This window comes from Schistocerca piceifrons, chromosome 3, assembly GCF_021461385.2.
Source record: "Schistocerca piceifrons isolate TAMUIC-IGC-003096 chromosome 3, iqSchPice1.1, whole genome shotgun sequence".
NCBI lineage: Eukaryota > Metazoa > Arthropoda > Insecta > Orthoptera > Acrididae > Schistocerca > Schistocerca piceifrons.
The window spans coordinates 612,964,283-612,990,120 of record NC_060140.1 but is presented as its reverse complement, the minus strand read 5'-3'; the positions used below and the strand labels follow the sequence as shown (position 1 = coordinate 612,990,120).

Here is a 25,838-nt window from a genome sequence, read left to right as displayed (position 1 = left end):
GACTCAAAACCCCAATTTCCCCATTCAGTACTGTGTTAAGCGACTTGACGAGATGTGACATGAAAGACATTGTAAATACATGCTGATGTGAAGCTTCTGTGACGTCATGCTCGTTCATTTTGTTCTTCAAAGCTAAGAGCCCAATTTATTTAAAATATCAGACGTAAACTGCAATGGTGCCTGCAAAACGTCTATACTAAATCCACAGCACTTACGATGGGAATCTGTCTTTACTAGGGATATGACAACATTCAAAATTTATAGGATAAATGTCGGACAAATCTACGGCGTTCCGAGATCACGTGACCATTGTGGCAACGTGTGTTGACAACACAAAATCAATTCTTCGCTTCTGAATGCTCACTCCAGAGATATTTCTACTCTATGGTGTCTAAGCTTGTCAGAAATCTGTTGTTAATTTTAATTAAGACAGGAGTCACGTTTTCTTTCTTGAAAAAGGTGAAAGGAAGACTGCTTTGCGCAGTGAAAGCGGTGATACAGACGGAGCCACCGATACAGGGTTCCAATTGATGTTGGTGGGAACAGTCCCGTCCGCTTACTGTCAAACACCAACTACTTTAAAGTGTCCGTAGGCATCTTTTGTTTATCGCTCTTCCTAGATAAGCAAATTCTTTCGCCTGTACAACGGTTATGCCTGCGTAATTCTGATAGCAAGTCACTGGTTTCTTTACTGGTATTTTATTTTTCCAACGTGCAACATCCAACCCAGCTCGACATGGTTCACGGTGCAGAGAACTGCCGGAGGAGCGCCGTTGGCGCGTCCCCAGCGCTTTTCTCGATAAGTGACACTAAACGGCGTAACGAGCCGCCTGGAAAGAGGGGCCAGCCCTGACTCAGCCGGTTCCAGCCTCTCCATTAGATGCGGCCCACGGGGGACGGCCGTTGCGGAAGGCCCCAGCAACCGCCGAAACACAGCTGGGCAGCGAGTTATTTCGTTTGAATTCTTGGTAAGTGCGCTTTTGTGTGATAACCATCAAGGAGTTACCAGAGAGTTGACTTACGTGTCACAAGGTGGTCCAAAAGTGTAAGATAATCAAGAATTCATCGAGGTAAAATGAAGGCAACGTACGAAGTGGAGATACTAGAAACTATAAACGAGAATACTATTAATTCTAGCGAACCGGCAGTGCTTCGCAGTTGCTAAATACGTATGATAATCGAGTATATGTCTAGATGTCCTTCTTCCCATTCTCTTTGTCCATCAACGTCTCCCACATTTCTCTGTCCATCTTCTCCTCCTCCCTCTGTCTCTCCTTCTACCCCTCTGTATGTCCATCTTTTACACTTCCTCGTCTCTATGTCCATTTCCTCCTCCTCCCCCCACCTTCTCTTCCATCTACTCCTCGCACTCTCTCTGATCTTGAACTTTGTTTATTCTTATTTTAAATTCAGTAGCGTTGTAGTATTCTAATCAGAAGTTGATACGCCATACATGCGACGGCTATTCAATAAAGAATGATCATAATTTTGTTTTGGCAACATACCTTTACTCATCCTCATAATTTTGATGGTCCTTTTCAAAGTAGTCTCCCATGAATTCCGCGCACTTGTCCCAGCGTTTCTGCCGGTCTTCACATACATTCTGGAAACTATTTTTTGAGAGATCCTTCAAAATAGCCTCCGCATCCTTCACCACTGCTTCTGATGATTGATAATGCCTCCCACGAAGGCGTTTCTTCATGTTAGGGAATAGAAAAAGTCACATGGACCTAAATCCGGACTATAAAGGGAGGGTGAGGGGTGCGCTTGACGTTGATTTTTGCAATATATGCAGCAGCAACATTGGCAATATGCTGCCGCGCATTAACGTGGTGCAGCATCAAGCCTGCTTCATGGAAATGCGGTCTTTTGCTCCTGATATTGACTTGCAATGTTTTCAGGACATCCCTGTAGTATTGTCCAGTTACTGATGTGTGTGCAGGTGCAACATGCTGATAAACCATTCCATGAATATTAAAGAATGAGATGACCAAACTTTCCAGGCAGAAGCAACCATTTTTGCTCTTTTGGGTGTTGGTGATGAAGGAGATTTTCACACTGTGTTTTGTTGTTTGCTCTCAGGATCAAAATGATGTAGCCGAGTTTCATCAGCAGTGATGACATTTGAAAGAAACTTCGGATCTTCCTCTAACATCAACCTTAACTGCAAGCAGCTCAGCACGCGAATATCCTTTTTGTTCGGGAATCAACAGTCTTGGAACCCATTGCGCACAAACAAAGGTCATGTGTAATTTTTCTGTCACCAACGTGTGGGTGGCGCCCAATGAAATGTTCAGTATTTCAGAAAGTGATCTGGAGGTAATTCGTCGATCCTACCTCACAATGACAGCAGCAGTGTTGATGTTTTGATGTTTTCTTCCGTAAGATCAGTAACTGGAGCACCGGGTCCACCTTCCTTTGAAATTGATTGTCTCTCCTCATTAAACATTTTAAACCACCTTCGAGCTGTTCTGTTGGAAAGAACAGACTCTCCATAGGCCTCCTGTAACATTGTATAGTTCTCAGCTGAAGATTTGTTGAGACGAAAGCACAATTTCAAAGCCGCATATTGTTCCTCGCGTGTTACCTCCATTGCAGCGGTAGGCGATACTGAACGTGTCTGACCTTGGCTGCCTCTCACAGACGGGAACCAGGAGTCCCAACAATGAAACTACTACGGCGTATTTGTTGTACATTAGGCTAACAGAATATCATAAGATTAAATTATGACCATAAAAACTTATGATCATTCTTTACCGAAAAGCCCTCGTAGAACATTTTGTTTTTGTGGAAACCAACTGCGAGCAGTAAAACCTGCGAGTAAGAAAACAAAAAAGCAACTTGCTGTGTACATAATTTTTATTGAATATATGTATATGCAGGGTGACAATTATTGAACTATATGAAAATAAATGTAAGTTAGTTACAAATTACGGCGTACAAGCACCTTATTCAACAAGTAAACGTCACTACAAATATTCTGATGTAGGTTATGACATGTTCGATATGCCTGCCATAACTGGTGCTGGTGTGGCGCATTTCTGAATGACCCGCTGAAGTATCGGAACATCGATGCTGTCGATAATCTCCTGAATGGCTATTTTCGGGTCAGCAATGATTTTGGGGTTGCTGCTGTACACCTTGTCTTTAATATAGCCCCACAAAAAGCAGTCGCATGTATTCAGATCAGTAGAATATGACAGCCAATCAGGGCGCATGCCACTGTCCTCTGTGTACGCCAGAGCTAGAATGCGGTCCCCAAAATGCTGCTCCAGGACATCAAATACTCTCCTGCTTCGGTGGGGTCGAGCTCCGTCGTGCATGAACCACATCTTGTCGAAATCAGGTCGTACTGGATACTGGGGATGAAATCATCTTCCAAAATCTTCACGTACAGTTCGGTAGTCACAGTGCCATCAAAGAATGTCACACCGATTATTCCGTGACTGGACACTGCACACCACGCAGTCACCCGTTGAGGGTGAAGAGACTTACCGATCGCGAAATGCGGATTCTCAGTCCCCCAAATGCGCCAGTTTCGCTTATTGACAAACCCATCCAAATGAAAGTGGGCTTCGTCGCTAAACCAAACCATACTAATTCCCATTATGCCCCACGGCCAACCGTTCAGTTGGAACGTCCTAGCGCAAACAGTTCAGAAGTTATGACGGTTATATATATATATATATATATATATATGTGTGTGTGTGTGTGTGTGTGTGTGTGTGTGTGTGTGTGTGCTGTGAATATGAGACGCTTTGTTTCCTTTCTCGCAATCGGCTTAACTACGAAAGTAGGACATCTAGACTATAAGAAAAAGTGTTTCTCATGTAGATATTCTTTCCCATTTTTTATATGTTAAATGAGAAAGAATATCTACAAGATAAACAGTTTTTCTAATGGTTTAAATGCTCTACTATCATAGTGAAAGCAGATTGCGAGAAAGAAAACAAAACGGCACATATTCACAGCAGCGCAGAGTACAGCATTTTCTTTCTCGCGTTCAGTTTTAACAGAATACCTGTACATTGCTGTTTAAAATATGTATGTAGCCAATATCCATAATATGTTAGTTAATGATTTTTATAAAAAAAAACAGAAGTAAAGTAGTCTAGAATTTTTCAAGAATTTTACTAACGAAGTCTCCAAAAAATGGTTCAAATGGCTCTGAGCACTATGGGACTTAACATCTGTGGTCATCAGTCCCCTAGAATTTAGAACTACTTAAACCTAACTAACCTAAGGACATCACACAACACCAAGTCATCACGAGGCAGAGAAAATCCTTGATCCCGCCGGGAATCGAACCCGGGAACCCGGGCGTGCGAAGCGAGAACGCTACCGCACGACCACGAGCTGCGGACAACTAAGTCTCCCTGCGAAACATTACGTACAGGGTGTAACTAAATTCCCTTCACAAAACTTCGGGATTGGTTTCTTACACCAAACCAAGAAAAAAAATGTCTAGCAAACATGAGCTCTAAAATGTGTATCCTAAGAGCTGTGAGTCCTTGTCCATCTTCACTACTGTCAAAAAACATCTCTTCAACTGCAAGCTCTTTACTTTGCTGATGATGTAAAGTTTCCGATCACAATTCTGCATCAGTGGACTCCCCTCTGCAATGTCTCATGAAGTGAGGGCAAGTATACAGTTGATGGCAATCCGTCCTTCGTATGGTGACATTAGCCCCGACGATCCCTTGGTGAATTTCGGGAGGAGTTGAGTGTGTGCTGGCATCGGGTTTCAACCTCCCCCTTTTCTAATCATCACACAACACAAACATAACAACATGCACTTAAGCTGCACTTACCTACGCTCAACAAATACTCATAAAACAACTCTCAAATATCCAAGCCAACAATGCCATACGACTTTACTTTATTGCATCGGTAGTGTATATCTTATTTACATTGAGATATAACTGCGTTATTACAGCCCAGCGTGTCTTGCACAGTTCAGTTTGTCTTGCAGCAGTTCTCAAGGACGAAGCATCTGGCAAAGGATAATCGCGTGCGATTGCGTAGTGTCGACCTGTGTCCTACTAAGTCAGTTTCACCGTGTTATCGACCGCGGAACAACTACACGCGACCGGGTGGTAGCTATCTCCGCGGAAGATCAAGACTGCTGGGCCAGGCTGCCGCGCACGCGCTGTTTGCAGCTCGGGTTATTAAGGACGAAGGGAAAATATGGCATCAGAAGGGCTCGTTTACTGTGCAACATCTGCTGCTGACTACAAGCTGTAATAATCCTCCTGACAGTGTTCGAGAAAACTAGGTAATTGTTAAACTAGGTGGTGTCTCCGTCTTGGTAATATTTACTTCTATTTGCACAATGGTCGCCAGTCAAGGAGTATGATATCGACAAAGAGTAAACAAGAAGGAAGTTTAGTTATTGACGCCTCGTAGACAGCAAGGTTATTACAATCTGAAAAAGGAAGCTCCTCACATTAATGATCACGTAGACACTGCGTTGTTTCGTACTCTAGGAGTTGTACAGAAATGTAAGCAAAGGATTTGTTTTCAGTTATGCCAGTTGCATACAGAAAACGGATACCGCAGAAATACGACAAGACCTTTAAAACAAACCTTCATGCCACAATTTACGATCGCGAATGAAACCGCGCTGACTGAGGGAGCCGTGGAATATAATAGGTGCTAGGGCAAGTAACTAATTGTTTTATGCCACCATAATTTCTACTTCCAGTGTCTATGCATATCAATATAATAACTAACCCGACAAATACAGCATTTGTCTGTGTCAAGAGAAATACAGAAGCCTATCCTAACAATCTGACGTACTGATAACGCGGCACGTATTACCACGATTTTGAGCGCGTGACAGTGATTTTGGATCGGGAATGTAAGGGGAAAGCGTATGAATTTTGAAGATTTTATAGCACGTCAACAGCGGTTTTCTCACAATTATGTGAGCGTTTCATGAAACATGAGATAAACCATATAATTAAATTTTTTCTGCAGACAACCCTGTAGGTGGGGCAACCACAGCTATGAGTATTCATCTTGGGTATTAATAACCGCTTCAGCTGTATTTTGGTCCTTTATTACTGTACCACTATCGTTTTCGTGGCTTTAAAGCCACATCTTCCGGTGACATATCATTAAAACCTAAGAGCGGAAAAGCTCGGAATCTTTTTTCCAACATTCCTGCAACTTCTGCTTTTCCGCCATTAGCTATTTAGGAAAATTTGGAAATCTGTGGTAAGGTCTCATGGGACCAAACTGCTGAGGTCATCGGTCCTAAGCTTAAACACTACTTAATCTAACTTAAACTAACTTACGTTAAGGACGAGACACACACCCATGCCCGAGAGAGGACTCGAATATCCGACGGGCGGAGCCGCACGGACCGTGACAAGGCGCCTCAGACCGCGCGGCTTAGCTATTTACTTGAAGATTTTGTTTAGACCACTATGATATGATTTGTTTCGCGCCCATCCACTATATTGGAATTTGGCAGTTTTTTAATACATGAATACCGTCTTTTGGTGGTGTCTTGTATTTGACGGACAACGAATGTTGGAAAAAAAAAAGATTCCGAGCTTTTCCGCTCTTATGTTTTAATCATGTCACCTGAGGACGTGGCTTCAGCACCATGAAACCGGTAGTGGTACAGTAATAAAGGACTAAAATACAGCTGAAGCGGCTATTAATACCCGAGATAAATCTTTTTCCATATGCGATCTGGAGGAAGTCTTCTCCTGATCAGCTGTCTCTGTGTTATGTACGGATATTCCAACGGCCGTTCTTCGCCGTTCTGCATTTATACTTCGATTTACTTTTAAAAACATTAAAATTTAAATAATTGAGGAAACAAACATGGTAAATTCAATTTATACGGGAAATTTTTAATTTTTTGGTTTTAAAACAGCAGCTGGATCAAGCGACTGATTACCCACATCGTAGTTGACAATTGTCTAGGAAGTCTAAGGCGAAAGACCGTAAAGAATTAGCCATTGGCAAATTACGTGAAACTAAGATTAATGCGTGTTATTTACCTTCCGTGAGTGACTTGGTTATTCTGCTTCGTCAATAGGACATAAATGATTGCATTGTCACTAACATTTCTCTGAAATTCCAAGAAAACTTTCACTCAAAATCTATTTACTCAGAATCTATTATGTCTCCAGAATTCACCACACCTTAATGTGACAAAATATCTCTCGCCCCTCACTTTATATGCCGACAAGAAATCATTCAACTTTAACAATTAAATCGTAAAACAAAGAAAGAAATCGAAGTAAAATAATTCTACAGAATCACATGAAACATTTTCCGCACGCTGAACCGGAAGCCTAACACGTACCTTTAGTATTTGAAGCACTTCAGTAATTAAAACTAGAAAAACCGCAAAGATGTATCTTATATTTTTCCTGCGTAGTTCTCGTGCAGGGAACACATATCAATAAAACATTTCGAATCGCATCAGAGCCCTGAGAAAATTTCGTGCGTTTCAGGATAATACGATTGAAATTTCATTTGAAACTGAAATATCCTTCAGAATATCAGTTTGAAATCAGGAATTGTATCAGCTAAAAATCATTAACTCACTGACAGGTCGTGTATTAGAACCAACAATACCAGGAGATACTACAACCAGGAGCTGAGATTTCAGAAAATAAACATAAATCAGTTACGGAAATGCGAGTATTGTTTTTAGTTGGGCCATGCAAACAGACATATTAAAAAATTGAATTTGCCATGTCTTTGTGTGATAAATCGAGAAACAAAAAAAATGAAAGTAAAACAACTCTACAGAATCACATGAAACATTTTCCGCGCACTAAACCGGAAGCCTAGCATGCATCGAAAACTTTTATTATTTGAAGCACTTCCGTGCTTCGTCTATGAACTTCATTTCAGGAAACTAATTTGAACAAGCACACATTTTTTTAGCGTATAGATATGAATCAGAACTGTCGAGATGAAAAACTTCTACTGAAGTTGTCACAGTATTAATTTCGTATGCTTAACTGTGAAATGTGAACAAGGAACGGCACCTGGCAGATGTTAACTAAATCACATACGTACCCCCAAACACAAAGTAGGGGAGTACAGATTCCCTTACGAGCAGCTAGGTCTAAGATTTCTGTCGTTTCTCTAAATCGGTCAAGGCGGATGCCAAGAAGGTTTTTCGGGAAACAGTATGACCAGCTGACTTTCTTCCCCATTCACTTCACATCCGATCTGATGTTCTGCCTCGTCACTGATAGGACATTACTCGCTAATTTTCCTTTCTTTATCTTCCAAAGCTGTTGACCTCGAACGAAGCAAAACACACACACACACACACATACACACACACACACACACACACACACACAAAACTTAATTTCATCGCTGTTTGTTGTGCAAAAATTTCTTTCGCTTTTCACTAGAACGGACTCAAATACGAAAGAAGGCAGAAGAAGCTAAAGCAAAGTATAACTGCCACGTTGTTGTTGGCTTGCGTTTTTTGGCGTTCACACAGACAACTTTTGAAGATTTTTGGCGCTTCCAGTAGAAACCATGATCTTTTTGTTATGCGTATTTGCCCTGATCCGTGTGAAATTGTGTGTGGGATGTGAGAACTCATCATCGTTTTCTTCGCAGTGGATGCCAATGAATTTAAGTGTTTTCCTCGGAGCAAGACATTAATATATATTTTACATCTGTCGTTATGCTGAAGTGGATCATTGACACGACTCCGCTCAGTAATGCCGCCACCGCGACGTACCCTGTAACCAAGCTGGCTGTTCCGGAAGCTAATGGAAGTTTATTGTTGCCTGGCAGTGGAATGACAAACAGAGCTGTACACCTGAGCAACGACGCTGCTGAGGACCACACCTGTCAGACAGGCGTCATAGGTCAAGTGTTTAAAATGTTCCATTGTTATGACCCCACGTCGCAGCCGTAATCACAATTTCGCCGTACCACCAGCGTCCGAGATTGCTGATATCCGGGCAGAAGGAAGCAGTTGATAAAATGCTGGGCACGATTAGTGACTGCGCATCGCGATAGCGCTGTGAATGCGATAGCGAACGGCCACCTGCCGCCAATAAAAACACTCGTGAGTACTGTCCTATTCTCTGGCGTGACGCAGCTTTCGTGTACCGTTTGTGTCGCCGGGAGAAACAATGGACAATACAGAGGCGACGTTAAAATGTCATCTGTCGCTTGCTCGTAAAGTGTCGACTAAACCTCCAACAGCACGTCTCTTAAGGAACTGGGCCGTTGAGCGCCTTACGTTCAGGCGTGATGCTACCCACTGAACAGCAGTCACGTAGCAGAACTACGTTACCACTAAATTCCTAGCGATCGTGGTGATCTAAGTGGCAAAGCGAGTGCCTGGAAACCGAAAAGTGGTGTAATAGACTCCTAGTCGGACCACGAAATACAGCCGTGACAAATAAAAACACCTACAGCCGTCCTTATGATTTTATTTTATTTTGTCACTACCAGTTTCAACGCTTCAGTGCGTCATCTCCAGGCTGTTTTTGATGCGGTACAAGTTGATATGATCCCCATGCATAATACATAAGTTGCCAGTATTACTGGATACGCAGATAATGTGTTAGCACTCTAACCATCAATTGCCAACTGAGCCGGCCGGAGTGGCTGAGCGGTTAAAGGCGCTACAGTCTGGAACCGCACGACCGCTACGGTCGCAGGTTCGAATCCTGCCTCGGGCATGGATGTGTGTGATGTCCTTAGGTTAGTTAGGTTTAAGTAGTTCTAAGTTCTAGGGGACTTATGACCACAGCAGTTGAGTCCCATAGTGCTCAGAGCCATTTGAATTGCCAACTGACTCGAACAGTAATGCTGGCAACTGATGTGTTATGCATGGGGATCGTATCAACCTTTACCGCATCAAAAACAGCCTGAAGATGACGCGCTGAAGCCTTGAAACTGGTATAGACAAAATAAAATAAAATAAGGACGGCTGTAGGTGTTTTTATTTGTCACGACAGTAAACGGCCGTCGTCCCATAGACCTTCTGCTAAAAGGATGGACATACAAAAACGAAATACAGCGGTCTGCCTTAAACCTAGTCTTCACTTCTCAGCGATGTGAATATTCGCCAGCAACTATTCGTGGTTTGGATTTCACACTAACCTGTTGTTGTTGTTGTGGTCTTCAGTCCTGAGACTGGTTTGATGCAGCTCTCCATGCTACTCTATCCTGTGCAAGCTTCTTCATCTGCCAGTACTTACTGCAACCTACATCCTTCTGAATCTGCTTAGTGTATTCATCTCTTGGTCTCCTTCTACGATTTTTACCCTCCACACGGCCCTCCAGTGCTAAATTTGTGATCCCTTGAAGCCTCAGAACATGTCCTACCAATCGGTCCCTTCGTCTTGTCAAGTTGTGCCACAAACTTCTCTCCTCCCCAATTCTATTCAGTACCTCCTCATTAGTTATGTGATCTACCCACCTAATCTTCGGCATTCTTCTGTAGCACCACATTTCAAAAGCTTCAGTTCTCTTCTTGACCAAACTATTTATCGTCCATGTTTCACTTCCATACATGGCTACACTCCATACAAATACTTTCAGAAACGACTTCCTGACACTTAAATCTATACTCGATGTTAACAAATTTCTCTTCTTCAGAAACGCTTTCCTTGCCATTGCCAGTCTGCATTTTATATCCTCTCTACTTCGACCATCATCAGTTATTTTGCTCCTCAAATAGCAAAAATCCTTTACTACTTTACTACTTTAAGTGTCTCATTTCCTAATCTCACACTAAACTACAGGAACCATTTTCCGATCGGATTCGGGGGTAGGTCAGCAAGTCGCAGAAGAGGCATCTTATTGAAAGACTTGCGCCAGGCCGTTGTGCCACCTGGAATTATTATTATTATTGGCGGGGGAGGGGTGGGTTCTTGTCGTAATGCGGAAACGGGTGCCCAGAAGAACATGATCATTGGCTCTCGGGCCAAGGATGGAAGCATTTCCGAAACGGCTTGGTCTGTAAACTGTTTGCGTGGCGCTGCGGTTAAACCATACCGTGGCTGTCAAAATGGTGCTTTCCAAACCCGGCGCTGAGGCAATTGTAGTGCACCAGTGGTTATAGATAACAGGAGTGAACGACGGTTGCGGAGATGTGTGTGGGAGAATAGATGTGCAACCGTTGAGCATCTAATCTTCCAGACGAACCAAGGAGCTGCGAACAGTTTCTCCTCTACGATCATTTAGGGAACGTAGCTGCATATGGGTCCCCGCACCAGGCGCCTGGCTCATGCACTGACTGGCGATGAAGGCTGGAATTTGCACGTCAATACCGTAACTTGACGTTCACGGCCACAGCTGGCCTTTTCACATGAATCAAGTTCCAAACTCCATCGGACAGATGTGTGTACGGCGTGGAACGTCTAAGAGCAAGCAAGGAGGGAGCATTATGGCCTGGGGAATGTTTTCACGGCATTCCCTGGGTGTTCTCGTCGTTCTGGGACGCACAGTGGATCAACACAAGTATGCATTGATCCTCGGGGACCATGTGGCATCTACCAACGGAACAATGCTACGTGCACTATACATGCGTTGTTCGAAGAGCACCAGGAAGAGTTTCCTGTATTTCCTGGCCGCCAAGGTCCCATACACAAACCCAACAGAGAATGGGTGGGACAGCGACTATCGGATTGTTCGCGGCTTGGATCCTCAACTGCGAAATCTAGCGCAGCTGGCCACGGTGCTGTAGTCGACATGGCTCTACATCCCTGTCGTACCTTCCAGAACCTTCTCTTATTGCACGTCTCACAGTGGTCCGCGTGGGAAGAGGTAGTTATTCGAGCTTTTGACAAGTGGCCAAATCAATGTGACTGGAGATGTAATGTGTATGTGTATGTTTACGAATATATGTTCCACATCTCGTCCATAATATAGCAGAAGAAGTGAGAGGCTACGTATATAGTATCAGAGTACGTCAGCAGATAATTCATGTAACGCAAAAGCTTACAGTAAAGTATGCCGATTTCTGTATGCAAATTGTTATAGAAAAATTAACTCTTAAAGTTAGAAGGGGTCCATCCAGTCAAGAGCAACGCGTTAATACACAACTGGCCATTAAAATTGCTACACCAAGAAGAAATGCAGATGATAAACGGGTATTCATTGGACAAATATATTATACTAGAACTGACATGTCATTACATTTTCACGCAATTTGGGTGCGTAGATCCTGAGAAAACAGTACCCACAACAACCACTCTGGCCGTAATAACGGCCTTGATACGCCTGGGCATTGAGTCAAACAGAGCTTGGATGGCGTGTAGAGGTACAGCTGCCCATGCAGCTTCAACACGATACCACAGTTCATCAAGTGTAATACTGGCGTATTGTTACGAGCCAGTTGCTCAGCCAAGATTGGCCAGACGTTTTCAATTGGTGAGAGACCTGGAGAATGTACTGGCCAGAGCAGCAGTGGAACATTTTCTGTGTCCAGAAAGGCCCGTACAGGACATGCAACATGCGGGTCGTGCATTATCCTGCTGAAATGTAGGGTTTCTCAGGGATCGAATGAAGAGTAGAGCCACGGGTCGTAACACATCTGAAATGTGACGTACACTGTTCAAAGTGCCGTCAATGCGAACAAGAGGTGACCGTGACGTGTAACCAATCACATCCCACACCATCACGCTGGGTGATACGCCAGTATGGCGATGACGAATACACGTTTCCAATGTGCGTTCACCGCGATGTCGCCAAACACGGACGCGACCATCATGATGCTGTGAACAGAACTTGGATTCATCAGAAAAAATGACGTTTTGCCATTCGTGCACCCAGGTTCGTCGTCGAGTACGCCATCGCAGGCGCTCCTGTCTGTGATGCAGTGTCGAGGGTAACTGCAGCCATGGCCTCCGAGCTGATAGCCCATGCTGCTGCAAACGTCGTCGAACTGTTCGTGCAGATGGTTGTTGTCTTGCAAACCTGCCCATCTGTTGACTCAGGGATCGAGACGTGGCTGCACGATCTGTTATAGCCATGCGGATACTATGCGTGTCATCTCGACTGCTAGAGATACGAGGCCGTTGGGATCCAGTACGGCGTTCCGTATTACCCTCCTGAACCCACCGATTCCATATTCTGCTAACAGTCATTGGATCTCGACCAACGCGAGCAGCAATGTCGCGTTACGATAAACCGTAATCGCGATAGGCTACAATCCGACCTTTATCAAAGTCGTAAACGTGATGGTACGCATTTCTCCTCCTTACACGAGGCATCACAACAACGTTTCACCAGGCAAGGCCGGTCAACTGCTGTTTGTGTATGAGAAATCGGTTGGAAACTTTGCTCATGTCAGCACGTTGTAGGTGTCGCCACCGGCGCCAACCTTGTGTGAATGCTCTGAAAAGCTAATCATTTGCATATCAGAGCATCTTCTTCCTGTCGGCTAAATTTCGCATCTGTAGGTCGTCATCTTCGAGGTGTAGCAATTTTAATGGCCAATAGTGTAGTATCGGAGTATGTCAGCAGATAATTCATGTAAGGCAAAAGCTTATAGTAAAGTATGCCGATTTGTGTATGAAAACTGTTATAGAGAAATTAACTCGTAAAGAAAGAAGCGGCCCATTCAGTTAAGAGAAACGCTTTAAAGGTTTTGTTAACTGACTGTTTTCTAGTGAGGTTTGGCGTGCAAGGAACTAGAGTTACAGAGATGAAGACCGAATGCCTGTTGGTTGCGGAGGTATCTATTTCGTCTTTGATAATAGCGTGTAAGCTGGGATGCGACGTGGCTGAGCGTTGCCAAGTGTTGGGGCGTAGTTTCTGCAGATGGCCACAGGGGTCGAGGGGCGGAAGAGGCTCTGCAGGTGGCGGCTGTGGGACACGGGAGGCGCGCGGCCCGTTGCAGCGGACGGCGCGGCTGACTCATCTTCCTGCCGGGCTTTCTTCGGCCGCGCCTGTCACGCCTTGATTGCCGGGCAGAGCGGGCAGCGCGCCGGCGCTCTCCCTGCCGCCGTTCCCATGCGCCCGCGGCCCGCGGCCCGCCAGCCACGCCCACTGCTTACTCCGGCGCCTCCCACGATTAACTCGCAAGCCGCCTTTCAGCAGACGCCAGCACTTGACACACACCTCTGCCTGTCAGGGCCGGTTAGACAATTTTTGTACGGTGCTGTGAATTCGATTTTACGCCAAAGTAAAGATTAGCAGCTGGAGGACAGTGTTATCAGCAGTACTGAAAAGAACACGAAGAAAATTCTTGGAAGAAGAGCATGCAAGGTGAAACGATCAGCTCTATCCATCTATCTATCTATGTTCTTGGTACGTTCTTTCTGTCTATATTTATAAATTGAAGTCCTCTGTCGCAGTTGTGCCTGTTCGGGCTAATCTAAGTAACCACTAAAGGGATTTTAATAGGTTTTCACTAACAGACATATTGATTTACGAGGAAAGTTTGGGTGTATGTTTTATAAATACGAGGGTCACTCCAAAAGAAATGCACACTATTTTTGTAAAAATACAGTTTTCATTCTGCATGTGTGAAAGTTTTACAGTGTGTAGATACATCCTTCCCGCTTGTTTCCAAACTTAGTTCACCCTGTTCCCGTTGTAAGACGCGTATATTTCTATCGTCTATTGTCAAATCACAATTTATGAAACATGTATGTATTTTATTAATAGGATTAAGTAGAAATAATTAATATTTGTCATGTGGGAAATAATTGTGGTAGCATGGAATGTCTGCATCAAAGTATTGTTGACAAGAAGACCGCAAATTGATATAATTTTAAAAAGGGCGGGAGAGACCGCGTGTAGATACATTTTAAGAAAAGAGCGGGAAAGACCGCGCATTGATACATTTTGTAATGGTAGCAGGGATTGTCTGCACCAGAAAGCATTGTTGGCAGCAGAGACCGCACTTTAGCGTTCGTAGGAAGTCAGTAGTAAGCGAGAAGTGAAGCGAGTCGGTAGCAGGTCTGTAGCGAGAGGTTGAGAGGAGCGGTGTGCCTGCCAGCCACCAGCTATGATTTACAAGAGATTATAAACGGATGTACAGAGACATCACCTAACTATTATAATAAGAGGAACTAATATTATTGAATTAATTTTTTGAGAAACTCAAGACTACTGAAGGTATGTTTGCGCATTGCTAGTTGTAAGATTATTGTAAAACGTAAGTCCCATTTGAACGTTTGTAAAATCATTTCATTACCAACAGTAAATATTTGAAGCGTTTTCAGAGTATAATTAATTTTTGCCAGCAATGTTGCATTACTGATTATAATCCATCCCAAAAACCATCAACATAAAACTTTGGAAAAATTTTATTGTTGCCAAGAAAAAGTGTAACTATGAATTACGGAACTTCAGTCAAATTAATTAAAGAATAACGTCAGCTTTGCTATTAAAGAATAACGTCAGCTTTGGTAATAAATACAGCCACTTATTATGACAGCCCACCAGCAGTTAATAGAGTATAGTAAACCAGAGTAAGTATATTCATGTCGCAGTTCGATGTAGCAGTCAGATGGCGATCCAGTAACAGTAAAAAAGGTAAGGAACAGTTTCGGGTTATTGCAGATAACGACTGAGGGCCACGACGACGACACATTCTATGTTTCGTCGAAATAATCAGAAAATAACTTTTAATAAGCAGCAATTACATTTGTATGCAAAGATTGAGAAATAATAAATTTCAAAGGAAAGATTTCATTTGTTATTATTAAGCAAGAGATAGAAATCCTAAGGAAAGGTTTCATAGTTTATTGTAAAAGGGAAGGTTATCATTAACAAAAGAGGTATAGAGGAGACGGCAAGGTTTCACCGTGAGTGGCTCCGTCACACCATGTCTTCAAGATGACTGCTACACTTGACGTTCGTCAGAAGCAACGTGCTGTCATTGAATTCCTGTGCTGTGAAAACGAGACAGTAGGAAACATCTACAAGAGGTTGAAAAAGGTGTATGGAGATGCTGCTGTCGATCGCAGTACAGTTCGTCGGTGGGCAAGCAGGTTACGTGATGAAAGTGGGCACGGCAATATTGAGGATTGTCCTTGCAGCGGCAGGCCTCGTACTGCACACACTCCAGACAATGTGCAGAGAGTTAACGAATTGGTGACTGCTGACAGACGCATCACACTGAAGGAATTGTCATGCTACGTTGGGATAGGAGAAGGAAGTGTTTGCAGAATACTGAAAGTGTTGGCGTTAAAAAGGTTTGTGCCAAGTGAGTTCCGAGAATGTTGAAAGTGGCTCACAAATAAACAAGAAAAACGGTATGCAGGGAACTTTTGGAAGAGTACGAGAATGGTGGAGATGAATTTCTTGGAAGAATTGTGACAGGTGATGAAACATGGCTCAATCATATTTCACCAGAGACGAAGAGGCAATCAATAGAGTGGCATCATGCAAATTCACCCAAGGAAAAACCACACCTTTTGCTGGAAAAGTTATGGTGTTTTTCGATTCCGAAGGACTGTTGCTTGTGGACATCATGCCAACTGGAACCATCATAAATTCTGATGAATACGTGACGACAGCGAAGAAACTTCAAGCTCGACTGAGTCATGTTCGACTACATCGGCAAAAGCAGGATGTTTGCTGTTGCACGACAATGTACGGCCACATGTCAGTCAGAAAACCATGGAAGCAATCACAAAACTCGGATGGACAACACTGAAACACCCGCCTTACGGTCCTGACCTGGCTCCATGTGACTATCATCTCTTTGGGAAACTGAAAGACTCTCTTCGTGGAACAAGGTTTGAAGACGATGACTCCCTTGTGCACGCTGTCAAACTGTGGTTCCAACAGGTTGAGCCCGAATTTTACCGTGCGGGTATACAGGCACTGGTTCCAAGATGGCGTTAGGCAGTTGAGAGGGATGGAAATTATGTGGTGAAATGAAAATATTGTTCCTATACGATGTATATACACACTATAAAACTTTCAAACGTGTAGAATAAAAGATGGATTTAAAAAAAATCAGCGTGCGTTTCTTTTGCAGTGACCCTCGTCTCTCATTACAAATTGGCTAAACTATGATGAATTACAGTTCCCCGCTGCTGTGAAAGTGATGTCATGGTCATCTACTGGTGAATGACCGAACTCTATGGAATCACGTTACTTCGCACAGCCGTACGCATATCTCCTGTGCCTATAGAGTGCCTGTGTCACGATGTCCCGTGATAGAGGGTGCTCCGGAGTGCTGTTAAACTGCAGAGGGTACTTCATCCAAATGTTGCCTGTCAGATGGTCCTTCGTACCAATGTCGCATGGAAGGGGGTGATAACTGTTATCTGATGTTGTCCTCTGAATCCATACATATTGTGGAAGTTGATGTATGTGTGTATGAATCTATGTTCCACATCTCGTCGTAAACCACTGGATCGATTTCAACCAAACTTGGTACACACATCACTTCTGGAAAGAAGCACTGTTGTGGTAAGAACCACCGACATCTGAAAGGTGTGGGGCAGTGTGAAAGAAGTGTAGCTGAAGACGCGAAGATAGCCAGACTACACACCTCCAGTGTTTGAGAATAAGAGCAATTAGGATACTTTTTCGCGTTGACACCACCACAAAATGATGAAAGCAAAAAAGTTTATAGCTTATTACATTTTAGTGTTCATGCAGTATAACTGCCGTATCAGACATTACTTTTTAAGTTATTACTTCTGTACCACCAACTCTATTTCCAACACGTTATGTAGACGGTATTAACAAATACTAATGAATTAACTTAAAAAAAACGTATAATTGTACGACATCTAGATCATAAGATATGACTTCATAAGTACAACGATGTCTGAAAAACTGCCCTCTCATGCGTGACGTTTTAATTCATTACTTTTAAGTATTATCTCTATTTGCAACGTATTTCACAGACAGTATCCACACATACTGCTGGATGTACCTACAAAATTATGTCGATGCACGAACCATATTTCGGGAGATGTGACGTAATGATTGATCTGCATGAAAACGAAACTGCAGGAAGAAATTCGCTAGAGATACAGGTGAAATATGTGTAAAAATATGTATGAGATCCGTTACATTTATGTGATATATATGTGACATATGCGAATAGGGCCAAATCAGAGGCTAAAACGCTTCTCCTACACCCCTGGATCGGTTTCAATCAGACTTATTACTTACTCTGGGTAAGACACAGCAAACTCAATTACTGGGAGGAGGGATAAGGTGGAGAGAGTAGGGGAGAGAGGAGATGGACAACGAGGGAGAAAGAGTAGTTGGATATAGATAAGGGGAAGGAACAGATGGACAGAAACAAGGAAACGGCGAAATGGACAGAAGAGGACGAGATGGACAGAGAAAGACAATATAAGAAGATAGCCAGAGAAAGAAAAGAGGAGCAGGAAAGAGAGAAATGAACGAGGTGATAGATAGAGAGGTGGGAGGAGGAGATGGACAGAGAGGGAGAGGAGCAGATGAAGAGACAGAGAAAGATGGACAGAGAAAGTGGGAAGAGGCAGATGGACAGAGAGAGGGTCAGGAGATAATGGACATACAGTTGGGGGTGGAGGAGGTGGAAAGAGAGAGAAGGGAGGTGGACATGGATAAAAAGAAGATTTGAATAAATACATATCCGAATAATACTAGGTGTTCAGATAGTTTTAATCACGACTCTATGTAGTGTCCCGTCAACATAGATACTGCTACGCTGGACAAGTCGTCTGGCCGTAGATATTTACTACTACCCATTCTAAGCTGTGGTAGATCGCAAGTACACTACTGGCCATTAAAATTGCTGCACCACGAAGATGACGTGCTACAGACGCGAAATTTAACCGACAGGAAGAAGGTGCTGTGATATGCAAATGATTAGCTTTTCAGAGCATTCACACAACGTTGGCGCCGGTGGCGACACCTACAACGTGCTGACATGAAGAAAGTTTCTATACACAAACAGCAGTTGACCGGCCTTGCCTGGTGAAACGTTGTTGTGATGCTTCGTGTAAGGAGGAGAAACGCGTACCATCACGTTTCCGACTTCGCCTATCGCGATTGCGATTTATCGTATCGCGACATTGCTGCTCGCGTTGGTCGAGATCCAATGACTGTTAGCAGAATATGGAATCGGTGGCTTCAGGAGGGTAAAACGGAACGCCGTGCTGGATACCAACGGCATCGTATCACTAGAAGTCGAGATGACAGGCATCTTATCCGCATGGCTGTAACGGATCGTGCAGCCACGTCTCGATCTCTGAGTCAACAGATGGGGACGTTTGCAAGACAACAACCATCTGCACGAACAGTTCGACGACATTTGCAGCAGCATGGACTCTCAGCTCGGAGACCATGGCTGCGGTTACCCTTGACGCTGCATCACAGACAGGAGCGCCTGCGATGGTGTACTCAACGACGAACCTGGACGCACGAATGGCAAAACGTCATTTTTTCGGATGAATCCAAGTTCTGTTTACAGCATCGTGATGGTCGCATCCGTGTTTGGCGACATCGCGGTGAACGCACATTGGAAGCGTGTATTCGTCATCGCCATACTGGCGTTTCACCCGGCGTGATGGTATGGAGTGCCATTGGTTACACGTTTCGGTCACCTCTTGTTCGCATTGACGGCACTTTGAACAGTGGACGTTACATTTCAAATGTGTTACGACCCGTGGCTCTACTCTTCATTCGATCCCTGAGAAACCCTACATTTCAGCAGGATAATGCACGACCCGCATGTTGCATGTCCTGTATGGGCCTTTCTGGATACAGAAAATGTTCCACTGCTGCTCTGGCCAGTACATTCTCCAGATCTCTCACCGATTAAAACGTCTGGTCAATGGTGGCCGGGCAAACTGGCTCGTAACAATACGCCAGTCACTACTCTTGATGAACTGTGTTGAAGCTGCATGGGCAGCTGTACCTGCACACGCCATCCAAGCTCTGTTTGACTCAATGCCCAGGCGTATCAAGGCCGTTATTACGGCTAGAGGTGGTTGTTCTGGGTACTGATTTCTCAGGACCTACGCACCAAAATTGCGTGAAAATGTCATCACATGTCGGTTCTAGAATAATATATTTGTCCAATGAATACCCGTTTATCATCTGCAATTCTTCTTGGTGTAGCAATTTTAATGTCCAATAGTGTAGATAAGAATAAAAAGTCTGCGTAAGGACGTGTATGGTAGTGATGGACATAGCGTAATGTCCATCACTACCGTGCACAGTCTTCTGAATGTTTCCAGGCTTTTACAAAGCTGGCACACCGTGCCGTCGGTCGTGGGGAGACGCGAGCGCTGAATCGTCCTCCGCCGTGAATGAAGGCCGAGGACGGCGGCAGCAGCTGTTGGTCGCGTGCTGTCTGGCTGTGTCAGTGAAAGCCCGGCGGCCTACCCGTCAGGCGCCAACCCGGGCCAAGCCGGGCGCGCGGCCAGGTCACGCGCGCTCCAGAGCAAGGACGGTGGCGCGGGTAGCTGAAGACAGCTGGGCGCCAGCGCGCTGCTTCCGTTGCACCCGTTGCTCTGGAGCCCCTCTTCGGCCCTCGGCGGACATGGGCAGTTGCTTTGGACAGCTTCTAGTCAATCAGTCACATCGAACCAATCTTTCACGTCGAACCGACAGCCTTACTTGACTTAAGGTCACTTGCTAACGAAAAAAAAAGAAAATCGAATTTTTGGTTTTCGTCTTAAAACGATGCATAGAGTTTTTTCGAACAAAATCGTAATTAAAAGAACTGAACTGGATAAGAGGAAGTTATTTAAAAACCGCCCTTCATTATACACTTTTTTTTAGAAGTTAAAATATTTTTTTTTGTATTTCAAATTGTTCAAGGATGTCAGGAAAAATATTGAAAAAATTAGATGTTTTTAATTCAGAAAAAAAATTATTTTTATTCAGTTTGCATTTATGCAAAACTGTGGGAAACATATACACTCATAAGTGACACTTTGCACATATGCAAAACCGTGTGATGTTTTAAACACAAAAATTTTTTGCATTCACTTGTCTTCCATTCAACTACTAACAATCACCGTCGAAAGAGAGCACTGTCAGCCTGACTTACAAAGCTACTCTGAGTGTCATACACTCAGTAGCGCATTCTAGTGGCAGAATCTTATCAGTTACCGTCATAATACAACATAGCACATCAGCAAAGCAGTTTCAAGCGTTAAACTTCAAGAAAAACGGCGAAAACAGAGTTGAAACTTTGCTTTGCACATCTGCAAAGCAACGCATTGAAGGGTTAAAGATCTCTCAGTGTGCTGTCACGCCCATGTTTCCTCTGCTTTGACACGTCAAATGTTCTCATTATGCTTCCATTCGGGAAAGATATACTATACAACCTTTTGTCGAGTTGGCAGCTACGTTAGAAGACTCGCTTTGCGATGGTATTATGTTTTCCCTAGTATCTCTTTGGTTTTCGAGCACTGTTTTCCCTATAAACATTTCTCTTTTTTGTGTATTTGCTATTTTATCATTCTCGAAAGTTATTATGCCCCCAAAAGCTGTTTTGGCACTGAGGTTCTAGAGTTGCTAGGAATATATTCTGGCTTCAGTGTGAGGCAATCATTAGTGGCAGTTGATTTTATGATAGTGGACAAAGGTGAAAAGTGGGTCTTTGAAACAGCTAAAGGTACCAGAACAAGGAGAAACAAGGAAAGGAAGAGAGGATATTACAAACATGTAAATCGACAAGATGGTTTAGCTGGAATGTATAAGGAATAACAGAGGTGTTCCATACATGAAATATAACTCTGAGCTGAATTTTCTGAGAATTAAGTTTTCTGACATATTTATTTTATCCACAAAAAATCTATTTGAGTTAGAAGGCTGAAATTTTTTTGAATATTTCAGGATACTATCTGGAGTGAAGTAGACCACAGACACTAAAGGACTACCAACAGGAAGAAAAAATGCACACTGATTAGTTATAGAAAAGTAACCTTAATTTTGATTATCAGATGTAAATATTTCTAGAACAGAAGCTTGTAACTGAAACGACATGTTTGTAGCCTTTTTTTTTTTTTTTTTAATGGGCCTCTTGTTACTGTGTACGTAGTTTCTGAGTAAGAGTGTGAATGCATAGATTCAAAATATTAATTGGCAAATAGAACATGTAATTTACTGATTTTCACAAAAAAAGTCAGGACTAATGTGATTAATTGTACATGAAATGTTAATCAAGAAGCACTCTTATCGTCCTACAATTTTCATCCTACTTCAATTTCATGTTTTTTAGTTAGAACTACGTACATTTTATGAAAATAGTATTTTTCCAGGTGTTGACAGGCAAGTTACGTTAAGGGCCATCTAAGTAAAATATTTAAACAGTGGCTCAATTACATAAAATTCGTGATAAGACCACAAGACAAATGACACATTCCGAGGAGGCTGTCAACCTCACGTAAAATATACAAGAATCTTAACGTTATTCTTTAATAAAGCAAATATCGATAAATGTTTTTGGAAAGTTATTGTAATTTTTACCTGAAGATGTTACCTGCTCTCGAAACACGTGTGAGACTTGTGATTTTATCGAAAAGATTATGCTGTTCGGTCAAAATTTTAACTTTTTACTGATATTTGAGAATCCGCCTTCACCTCCAACTGAAACGGAAAATTTTAAAGAACTTGACTTTACAAGTAGCGTCTAAAGGACTGTCGAATCGACTGTTATCCAAATAGAGACATGAATAAAAGTGCCGGCGTGCTTGGACGATATAATCCTCCCGTGTAGCTACTAAAAGGCTTTAGAGAAGCTAGGCACATGATGCAATTGTTACTGCAATACAAGAGCATTAAAAGGTATTACGGGTATCAAATGCAAGACTGTTCATCATTACAGCTGGGTAAATGCCAGTCCGAGCCAAAAAGTATGGTTTTGTCGATTTGTAGTGATACTGAATTAGGCAAAAAAATTAACAGCGCAGAATTTGGAAGTGAAGTAATTTTCGAGTTATTATGAGTCTAAACAGCATTTACTCACGGAAATGCTTAAATTATGCAGTTTTAAAACACAAACACTACTCACAACTGAAAAAAAGGAAAAGCCACAGGGAAACATGCATAAAACACGAAAGAAGTGCAATTACGAACGTGGTAAGTCCACATCAGTCTTCGAAAACTGTAAACAAAGACTTCTTGTACGAAATATGGCACTACGAATCACTATCGGTGTGCAGAAAGTAATCTACCCTTGAAAGAAAATAGGCAATTCTTACTAGACTGGAAGCGTTCACAGTGCCACCACACAAACGCGAGAAGAATTATGGTAGTTGAAAATACTGTTTTGCAATTACGGCTATTGATCTCTAGTGGAAGAGCTGAATGACGAAAACATATTTATAAACATAGAATTACATCAGCTAAAGAAGAAAAAATATAAAAAAAGAATGTACGCAAGGTTGTATGTGTTTGCATGTTGCATACCGTTGAAAAATTGGATGGTTCTTTCGAAAACAAAAGCTTCATTGTCATATGCGTAAGTTAAAATTCACTAAGATACTCTCTCCCCTATTTTGCGACAATACAAATCGAGCCGCCCTTCATTGAAGTTTTTCAATGTCCTCCGTCACTTCTATCCCGAAAGGACCCTATGCCATGCGGCAATACTCAAGAAGAAGAAGAAGTACAATCGCGATGTAGGCAGACTCACTAGTAGATTTGTTGCATCTTCTAAGTCATCTGCCAAAAAACGCTGGTTATCATTCAACTTACGCACAAAAATTTCTGTGTGATCGTTCCAGTTTTAAATATTCTTAACTGCAATTATTAGGCACCCAGTCAAATCAACAATTTATAAATTGTGTAATTTATGGTTCGAACGAAATTTAATTTTTTTTCAGTGCCCATGCGATTAATCTAACACTTTTACTGTTCAGGATCAACTGACACTTTTCACACCATGCAGTAATGTCCAAACTATTGTGTAATTGGTTTTGATCTTGTCATGACTTTACTAGACGGTATATGACAGTATCATCTGCCAACAATCTAAGACAGCTGGGCAGATTATCCTTCACAGCAATCAAGTCAATAACACAATAATAATAATTTCGTACAATCACATATTCACAAAGAAAAATTGTTTCATATTTAAATATTCACATTATACATACTGGAAGGAATGTTGAAACATTTTGTTTAAATTTCTGCAAATTCAGTTTTATTGTTTCAAAGACGTACAAGTGATTATTATCGTCCAAATTGTAAACTCTTTCATTTTATATTATATCTCTGTTCTTCTTCGTTGTGGACGCTGAATGTGATGTGAAATGGACAGTCTTGGCGGAAGAGCTATTGTAAATGGAGCTGATGTGTCCTTGTAGTACTGCTGACAGTAGAAATATTTTGTGTTAAAGATCACTGTGTGTAAATATTAGTAAGTATAGTTGTTCCAAAGTTCATACGCTGTATTTCATTAAATAATGACTGGAAGCTACCTGAAAGAGTCCTTTCACCATTTAATGTCTCCTCGTATCAGAAATAGGATCCGAGACCAGCACCATATCCCACGGATGACAAAGAGGCCACCAGCGAAATAACAGGGTAAATAATATTTTATAAATCTAGATACGGATGGGAGGTTCGATACATCTTACTTAAGATAAATGATCAAAGTCCGTTTCGAAGATAAATCATACAACATTAAGCATTAAAGACAACATCTCAGTCTCTTAAATTCGTTGTACAGGCTGCACATTAATAAAACTGACAAACTGCAGGGACGGATTCCCAACTGCAAAAACGATTCAATGAACATGTGGTCGGAAACGCATTGTTGCCACCGTTGATGGCACTGATGAATGAAAGTTCCTCTGACCAGTCTTTGTTTGTTGCAGGCTGTGTGATTGACACAGAGTAATGTAAGCAACAGACTGGTCCGGTATTCACGTCGGGAACAAGCCGAGATGGTACTTTTGGACGGCCAAGTAGATGGAAACGATCGAGAGACAACACTGCTGCACCAAAAGAAGCACTTTCACAGACTACCAAGCAGATGCCACATTTAGAGCCCTTTTTGGGCGTTTGTCTGATCATGGGTCTTTTCAGACAGACGAATGTGCAGGGAGTCGGAGAGCTGTGCTTACACCAGATTTGGCTGATAGGGTTCTACAGGATACTGAGACAAACCCTAATACAAGCTCCAGGCAAGTGACCCGCCAACACGATGTAAACCAAAATGCGATCATGTGTATCCTGCATGACAACAGCTACTATCCCTATCATCAGGAATGAGGCCATTTTGAACATCTGTTGTTACGTGGATGCAATGCAGCTCTGTACTGTGTTCCAAGACAATTTGTTGTCGCTGCAGCGCACCGTCCATTTCCGGACACATGTTTATAGCACCTTATTTTCCTCAATTTCCAATCAAGAATCTGTCCCCGCTGTTTGTCGGTTTTATTAATGTTCACCCTGCGTAGATTAAGAACAGCAGAGGACCGGTAAACGCTATGTTTTGGAACCCCAGATACAAAAATCTTACTACATGAATTCCTGTCAATTACTACAAACTGTGATCTTCCTGAATTCAGTAGACCAGCTGAGAAGATACTCCATAGGCATGCAATTTGATTAGAAGCTGCTTGTTAGGAACCAAGCCAGATGCCTTGAAGAGATCTAGAAATATGCCAGACACTTGAGGTGCTCTGTCGAAATTACTCATAACTTCATGTTCCATATTTTCTGAATCCATGATGGTTATGTGACAATAGATCATTCCCTTCAAGGTATTTCATAATTTGCTCCAAAATACAACTTCAAACCGACGTAAGTGATGTGGGTCTATAATTCAGTGGATTACGTGTGTTTTCTTTCTTGTGTATCGGTGTGATCTGCGCAGCTTCCCAGTCTTTCGTTAGTCAGTTAGTTGCATGTTCTACAGTCTTATTCATCATAAAAGTTATCATTCATGA

At 42.6% G+C, this 25,838-nt stretch overlaps 1 protein-coding gene across 6 annotated transcripts in view; it reads right to left on the bottom strand.

Moving 5' to 3' along the window:
- The window catches only part of LOC124788247 (neurexin-4), a 545,350-nt gene that overhangs the window by 384,424 nt on the left and 135,088 nt on the right, over positions 1-25,838 (bottom strand). The gene's annotated exons all lie outside the window — the stretch shown is intronic.